Source organism: Salmo salar, chromosome 14, assembly GCF_965601325.2.
Source record: "Salmo salar chromosome 14, fSalSal1, whole genome shotgun sequence".
In the NCBI taxonomy this organism is placed as follows: domain Eukaryota; kingdom Metazoa; phylum Chordata; class Actinopteri; order Salmoniformes; family Salmonidae; genus Salmo; species Salmo salar.
Genome location: NC_138304.1, coordinates 95,656,229 through 95,665,000, shown reverse-complemented (window position 1 = coordinate 95,665,000; position 8,772 = coordinate 95,656,229). Strand labels below are relative to the sequence as shown.

The window sequence follows — 8,772 nt, the reverse complement described above, 5'->3', positions numbered from 1 at the left end:
GAGCGTTAGTGAAGGGGGAAAAATCGATACAATTACATCTCTGGATATTATTTTGACGATATATATTACCGTATCGTTTTGACAATATCTCAATATTATTTTTGCCCTAGTTGGCTGTACCTGCACCAAAACTCCAGTTTATCTTTTTAAATAGGGAACCAATTTGTTTTCAGCACCTTGTTTTGATGACTTGCTCAAGGCTCTGTCTTGTCCCTCGCAATAAAATCACAGAATCGAATCGCAATACATGTAGAATCTTGAGAATTGCAATACATATCGGAGCTATTATGATAATATCATATCGTGAGGCCCCTGGCAATTCCCAGCCCTACTGAGTGTGTTAAAGAAGGTTGTAAACACACAGTCACATAAGACTGTTAAAGTACAAAAAAGTGCCTACAAAGAGGTGATCAGTCACATATTCACACATGCGCAAAGATCATGAACCATCATGATTTATTTTTCAGAGGCAGCACTGTTTTCTGTACTGCAAGGCTGATTGTGGGCCAGCTTGACTGATCTGTCCTAACGAGAATCCAATATTCTAATCAGATATTACAAATCCTCCTTGTCAGAGAACAGACACACACGGGCACACAAACACACACACACACAGCTCCGCCCTCAGCCTTGGAGGTGATGTTACCTCACCGATGGAAAGATTATCGGGCAACACGGAATCAATGGGACAGATAGAGTTCATTATCTAATCAGCACACAGAGAGAGAGATGGAGAGAGAGGGGGGGGTGGGAGAGAGAGAGGGGGGAGAGAGAGCGAGAGAGAGGGTGGGTGGGAGAGAGAGAGGGAGGGAGAGAGAGAGAGAGGTAGGGAGAGAGAGAGAGAGGGGGGAGAGAGTGAGAGAGAGAGAGAGAGAGAGAGAGAGAGAGAGAGAGAGAGAGAGAGAGAGATACACACATATTAATGATTTTCATTCCGCTACTTTTTTACCTCTGAGTCTGAAATTACAGGCACTTTAAGAATTTTCTGGAGAACAATAAAGTAAAAAAATTATAGTTTACATAGCCACTGGATGTGAAATGACATTTTAAGAATGTTTCTAATGTTTTTTTTTGTCAAGTTGTAATCCTTTATCCATTGACTGGTTGTAGGCTGTGTTTCTTTCTCAACAATCCCAGAGTGGCCTAATTACTTACACACGTGTGTGTGTGTGTGTGTGTGTGTGTGTGTGTGTGTGTGTGTGTGTGTGTGTGTGTGTGTGTGTGTGTGTGTGTGTGTGTGTGTGTGTGTGTGTGTGTGTGTGTGAGTGAGTGTCTAGATATCAACACACTCTTACAGTCTCACTGCAGAATTAGACATTTATCCACATTCTCCAAACGTCAAATTCCAAAATTCCTGCTGCTCTGTGTCGTTCCCCCTTCTGATCGATAGCCTACTTGATAGTAATAGAGCTCACTTTTGCCCCCAGTGGCGGGTTTTGAAGGTATTTCACGAATTTCGAGTTCAATCTTGAATGACCTGGCTGCTAGATATACAGGTGTGTAGTCTCTTTCCATCCCCACCCCCTCATTTTCTTAATCGCTCCCTCACACTCCCTCCCTCTCTAACTCGCTCTCTCAATTCAATTCAAGGGGCTTTATTGGCATAGGAAACATATGTTAACATTAACAAAGCAAGTGAGGTAGATAATATACAAAAGTGAAATAAACAATAAAAACTAACAGTAAACATTACACATACAGAAGTTTCAAAAAAATAAAGACATTACAAATGTTATATTATGTATATATACAGTTGTCGTGTCTTTGGCTATGCCGGATTAAGTGATATGACATGCTAACCTATAAAATTCTTTCTCTAATTAATATTACCTGATTAAGCTAATCATGTAAATGTAATTAACTAGAAAGTCGGGGCACCACGGAAGAACGTTTATAGAGCCGTTATCTTCCGAATAAACTCTTAAAATACTTAGTAATACTTTACATCGATAGCAGTCAATATTAACCCTTATCTTATTTTCAGTCTCATAATGAAAGTTGTAAATTCTTGGCTATCTTCACGAACCCTGGCTAACAAGTTGAATCAGCAATACAAAATTGGGTTTAATTATTTATTTACTAAATACCTAAACTAATCACACAGAATTACAAATACACCGAATACAAATGATGTCATACATGATGGCTGGTTACACAAAGGAAAGGGGGTTGGGCTTGAATGAAAGAGCGGGAAGATTTAGGAACAAAGAAACAGCAGCTATGCTAACGTAAATACATTATCTTATGCATTACTAAATTACCGCCCATTTGGAAAAGGAAAATGCAATAAACATTTACTCTGAGCTGCGCTTCGGTAGATTGGTCGTAGATGCTGGCTGGGTTGGCCAACAGATCTTCCTGTCCTCGGAAGAATGTCTCTGGTGGTAAATTGGATACGTGGTGGTATCTTCGTCCGTCTGTTAGACTGGATCCGTCGTCCGTCCTTTCCTAGCCCCCGTCTACAGCGGCCGCTGCTAACTCAACGGCTAGGAAGTATCACTTCTGTAGTGAATAAGCTCAAAGTTCATACAATTCGCCACCAAAGCTCACGCCGAGGTTGGCTTAGTTCTGTACTTGACGTGTGTCCTTCTAACGTAGAGGCTGCAGACCTCACGTACTGGAACCTTGGTTATCTTTTCGTCAAAGGCTTATATAGTGGAGAGGGGGAAGGATGTGTTTCATCGTTTATAACCCCTGTCTCTTCACAGGGGTGGGCCACTGATCAAGCAGGGAACTTTCCTTATGAAAACCCAATTCTCTCATTTGGAAGCTAAAATTACATTTAATGTCCTAACAAACAATTTCAATATCAATCATTTCAATTGCATAACAATTTCATGTTACTCTGATAACTAGAGGGTGTATACTTTCTCAGGTACAGTTTATGTCGTCCTGTCATCAGTCATAATGTCTCAGATGACAACCGAACTGACATCCATACTCATTACGTTCCCAAGCATATTTCCAACTGGTTTTATTAAGAAAATATGGTTCCTTTTTCCCATTTGTTTGATGTTCCCAGACTCTCTATATTTAACACAGGCTATTCAAGTCCTTCAGTAGGGTCAGAAAGAGAGGGGAAGGGTATTTATGGGGGGGTCATGGGGGGGTCATAAAACTTACCCACAGGCCAACGTCATGACACAGTGTTGTAACGATGTACAAATGGTTAAAGTACAAAAGGGAAAATAAATAAGCATAAATATGGATTGTATTTACAATGGTGTTTGTTCTTCACTGGTTGAACTTTTCTTGTGGTAACAGGTCACAAATATTACTGCGGTGATGGCACACTGTGGTATTTCACCCAGTAGATATGGGAGTTTATCAAAATTGGGTTTGTTGTGTAATCTGAGGGAAATATGTGTCTCTAATATGGTCATACATTTGGCAGGAGTTTAGGAAGTGCAGCTCAGTTTCCACCTCATTTTGTGGGCAGTGTGCACATAGCCTGTCTTCTCTTGAGTGCCAGGTCTGCCTACGGCAGCCTTTCTCAATAGCAAGGCTATGCTCACTGAGTCTGTACATAGTCAAAGCTTTCCTTAAGTTTGGGTCAGTCACAGTGGTCAGGTATTCTGCCACTGTGTACTCCCTGTTTAGGGCCAAATAGCATTCTAGTTTGCTCTGTTTTTTTGTTAATTCTTTCCAATGTGTCAAGTAATTATCGTTTTCTTTTCTCATGATTTGGTTGGGTCTAATTGTGTTGCTGTTCTGGGGCTCTGTGGGGTGTGGTTGTGTTTGTGAACAGAGCCCCAGGACCAGCTTGCTTAGGGGACTCTTCTCCAGGTTCATCTCTCTGTAGGTGATGGCTTTGTTATGGAAGGTTTGGGAATCGCTTCCTTTTAGGTGGTTGTAGAATTTAACAGCTCTTTTCTGGATTTTGATAATTAGCGGGTATCGGCCTAATTCTGCTCTGCATGCATTATTTGGTGTTCTACGTTGTACACAGAGGATATTTTTGCAGAATTCTGCATGCAGAGTCTCAATTTGGTGTTTGTCCCATTTTGTGACTTCTTGGTTGGTGAGCGGACCCCAGACCTCACAACCATAAAGGGCCATGGGTTCTATAACTCATTCAAGTATTTTTAGCCACATCCTAATTGGTATGTCAAATTTTATGTTCCCTTTGATGGCATAGAATGCCCTTCTTGCCTTGTCTCTCAGATCGTTCACAGCTTTGTGGAAGTTACCTGTGGCGCTGATGTTTCGGCCAAGGTATGTATGTATAGTTTTTTTGTGTGCTCTAGGGCAACGGTGTCTAGATGGAATTTGTATTTGTGGTCCTGGCGACTGGACCTTTTTTGGAACACCATTATTTTGATCTTACTGAGATTTACTGTCAGGGCCCAGGTCTGGCAGAATCTGTGAAGAATATCTAGGTGCTGCTGTAGGCCCTCCTTGGTTGGTGACAGAGGCACCAGATCATCAGCAAACAGTAGATATTTGACTTCAGATTCTTGTAGGTTGAGGCCGGGTGCCGCAGACTTTTCTAGTGCCCGCGCCAAGTCGTTGACATATAGGTTGAAGAGGGTGGGGCTTAAGCTGCATCCCTGTCTCACCCCACGGCCCTGTGGGAAGAAATGTATGTGTTTTTTGCCTATTTTAATCACACTTGTTGTTTGTGTACATGGACTTTATAATGTCGTATGTTTTACCCCCAACACCACTTTCCATCAATTTGTATAGCAGACACTCATGCCAAATTGAGTCAAAGGATTTTTTGAAATCAACAAAGCTTGAAAAGACTTTGCCTTTGTTTTGTTTGTTTGTCAATTAGGGTGTGCAGGGTGAGTACAGTGAGGGAAAAAGTATTTGATCCCCTGATGATTTTGTACGTTTGCCCACTGACAAAGAAATCATCAGTCTATAATTTTATTGGTAGGTTTATTTGAACAGAGAGACAGAATAACAACAAAGAAATCCAGAAAAACGCATGTAAAAAATGTTATAAATTGATTTGCATTTTAATGAGGGAAATAAGTATTTGACCCCTCTGCAAAACATGGTATAGAGTGCAGTATATACATACGAGATGAGAAATGTAGGGTAAGTAAACATGATATAAATTGGCATTGTTTAAAGTGGCAAGTGATACATTTATTACATAAATTTTTCCATTATTAAAGTGGCTAGAGTTTAGTCAGTATGTTGGCAGCAGCCACTCAATGTTAGTGATGACTGTTTAACAGTCTGATGGCCTTCAGATAGAAGCTGTTTTTCAGTCTCTCGGTCCTCGCTTTGATGCACCTGTACTGACTTTGCCTTCTGGATGATAGCGGGGTGAACAGGTAGTGGTTCGGGTGGTTGTTGTCCTTGATGATCTTTTTGGTTTTCCTGTGACATCGAGTGGTGTTGGTGTCCTGGAGGGCAGGTAGTTTGCCCCCGGTGATGCGTTGTGCAGACCTCACTACCCTCTGGAGAGCCTTACGGTTGTGGGCGGAGCAGTTGCCGTACCAGGCAGTGATACAGCCCAACAGGATGCTCTCGATTGTGCATCTGTAAAAGTTTGTGAGTGTTTTTGGTGACAAGCCAAATTTCTTCAGCCTCCTGTGGTTGAAGAGGCGCTGCTGCTCCTTCTTCACCACGCTGTCTGTGTGGGTGGACCATTTCAGTTTGTCCGTGATGTGTACGCCGAGGAACTTAAAACTTTCCACCTTCTCCACTACTGTCCCGTCGATGTGGATAGGGGGCTGCTCCCTCTGCTGTTTCCTGAAGTCCACAATCATCTCCTTTGTTTTGTTGACGTTGAGTGAGAGGTTATTTTCCTGACACCACACTCCGAGGGCCCTAACCTCCTCCCTGTAGGCCGTCTCGTCGTTGTTGGTAATCAAGCCTACCACTGTAGTGTCGTCTGCAAACTTGATGATTGAGTTGGAGGTGTGCATGGCGACGCAGTCATGGGTGAACAGGGAGTACAGGAGAGAGGGCTGAGAACGCACCCTTGTGGGGCCCCAGTGTTGAGGATCAGCGGGGTGGAGATGTTGTTACCTACACTCTCCACCTGGGGGCGGCCCGTCCGGATGTCCAGGACCCAGTTGCACAGGGCGGGGTCGAGACCCAGGGTCTCGAGCTTAATGACGAATTTGGAGGATACTATGGTGTTAAATGCTGAGCTGTAGTTGATGAACAGCATTCTTACATAGGTATTCCTCTTGTCCAGATGGGTTAGGGCAGTGTGCAGTGTGATTGCGATTGCGTTGTCTGTGGACCTATTGGGGCGGTAAGCATATTGGAGTGGGTATAGGGTGTCAGGTAGGGTGGAGGTGATATGGTCCTTGACTTGTCTCTCAAAGCACTTCATGATGACGGAAGTGAGTGTGACGGGGCGGTAGTCATTTAGCTCAGTTACCTTAGCTTTCTTGGGAACAAGAACAAAGGTGGCCCTCTTGAAGCATGTGGGAACAGCAGACTGGGATAAGGTTGATTGAATATGTCCGTAAACACACCAGCCAGCTGGTCAGCCCATGCTCTGAGGACGCGGCTTGGGGATGCCGTCTGGGCCTGCAGCCTTGCGAGGGTTAACAGGTTTAAATGTTTTACTCACGTTGGCTGCAGTGAAGGACAGCCCGCAGGTTTTGGTAGCGGGCCGTGTCAGTGGCACTGTATTGTCCTCAAAGCGAGCAAAGAAGTTGTTTCGTTTTTCTGGGAGCAAGACATCGTGATCCGCGACGGGGCTGTTTTTTCTTTTGTAGTCCGTGATTGACTGTAGACCCTGCCACATACCTCTCGAGTCTGAGCCGTTGAATTGCGACTCTACTTTGTCTCTATACTGACGCTTAGCTTGTTTGATTGCCTTGCGGAGGGAATAGCTACACTGTTTGTATTCAGTCATGTTTCCGGTCACCTTGCCCTGATTTAAAGCAGTGGTTCGTGCTTTCAATTTTGGTTGGGGAATGTTTTAATAGACGCTGTGGGTACAACATCACTGATGCACTTGCTAATTAACTCGCTCACCGAATCAGCTTATTCATCAATGTTGTTGTTCGACGCTATGCGGAACATATCCCAGTCCACGTGATCGAAGCAATCTTGAAGCGTGGAATATGATTGGTCGGACCAGCGTTGAACAGACCTGAGCACGGGTGCTTCCTGTTTTAGTTTATGTCTATAGGCTGGGAGCAACAAAATGGAGTCGTGGTCAGCTTTTCCGAAAAGAGGGCGGGGAAGCACTTTATATGCGTCACAACCTCTCTATCTCTCTCTAAGTCAAACTCTCTCTCTCCTTCATACTCCCTCTCTAACTCTCTCTCTAGCTCTAAATCTCTCTGTCTCTCTCTCTCTCAGGGTGTTATATCACGTTTTTCATTTTGAGAATACACAAATCTGATAAAACTATTTATTGAAAATGTATTCTGATAAATTAAAAACATATATACTGTACCAGTCAAAACTTTGAACACACCTACTCATTCAAATGGTTTTTCTTTAGTTTCACTATGTTCTACATTGTATAATAATAGTGAAGACATAAAAACTATGAAATAACACATGAATCATGTAGTAACAAAAAAGTGTTAAAGAAATCAAAATATATTTTATATTTGAGATTCTTCAAAGTAGCCAGCCTTTGCCTTGATGTCAGCTTAGCACTCTCTTGGCATTCTCACTACCAGCTTCACCTGGAATGTTTTTCCAACAGTCTTGAAGGAGTTCCCACATTTGCTGAGCACTTGTTGGCTGCTTTTCCTTCACTCTGCGGTCCAACTCGTCAGGTGATTGTGAAGGCAAGGTCTGATGCATCACTCGCATTCTTGGTCAAATAGACCTTACACAGCCTGGAGATGTGTTGGTTCATTGTCCTGTTGAAAAACAAATGATAGTCCCACTAAGCGCAAACCAGATGGGATGGCGTATCGCTGCAGGATGCCATGGTAGCCATGCTGGTTAAGTGTACCTTGAATTCTAAATAAATCACAGACAGTTGTGGTGGCTAATTTCTGCATTACCAAATGAGGAGAGTTACAAACTTCACACACAAGTCAGAGTTAATCTTAAAACTACATCTTTAATAATTAAGATGCTTTTGCAAAAGAATCTTGACCTTCAATGAACCATTGAAACGTGATTACACAAAAGTACAATGATCTTTTATACCTAAGACCCACCCCTCTCAACGTACATGACGAACAACAGATATTAGGAACAGTTCACAAAGGTTAAGTTTTGTATGAAAGATATCTATAAAACATAGCAGACAACAACTGCTGTATCAACAGTGTTCATTGTATAGACCAGTATCTGGTCCTCCTACCCCAAACTGGAACCGTATCTCCCTGGTACGGTATAGAACAGAACCATTAGCTCATCCAATGGTATAAATCAATTGACAACTCTAGATACTCCCATCTCAAGTAACCCCCCTCTTGACTCCACTCCTGGACAAGCTCACTGAGGGGAGTGACTTGCGCACAGACATTGTGGAGACAAATAATTGGTTCCCCATTAATCACGCCATCCCTTCACATGGTTTAACCTGTTAGGGCTAGGGGGCAGTATTGACACGGCCGGATAAAAAACGTACCCAATTTAAACTGGTTACTACTCCTGCCCAGTAACTAGAATATGCATATAATTATTGGCTTTGGATAGAAAACACCCTAAAGTTTCTAAAACTGTTTGAATGGTGTCTGTGAGTATAACAGAACTCATATGGCAGGCAAAAACCTGAGAAGATTCCAAACAGGAAGCGCCCTCTCTGACAAGTTGTTGTTCATCTTGGCTCTTTTTATTGAAGACTGAGGATCTTTGCCGGAACGTGACACTTCCTACGGC

The 8,772-nt window shown here is 42.8% G+C and overlaps 1 protein-coding gene across 1 annotated transcript in view; it reads left to right on the top strand.

Moving 5' to 3' along the window:
• The window catches only part of LOC106592038 (adhesion G protein-coupled receptor B2), a 468,281-nt gene that overhangs the window by 128,177 nt on the left and 331,332 nt on the right, over positions 1 to 8,772 (top strand).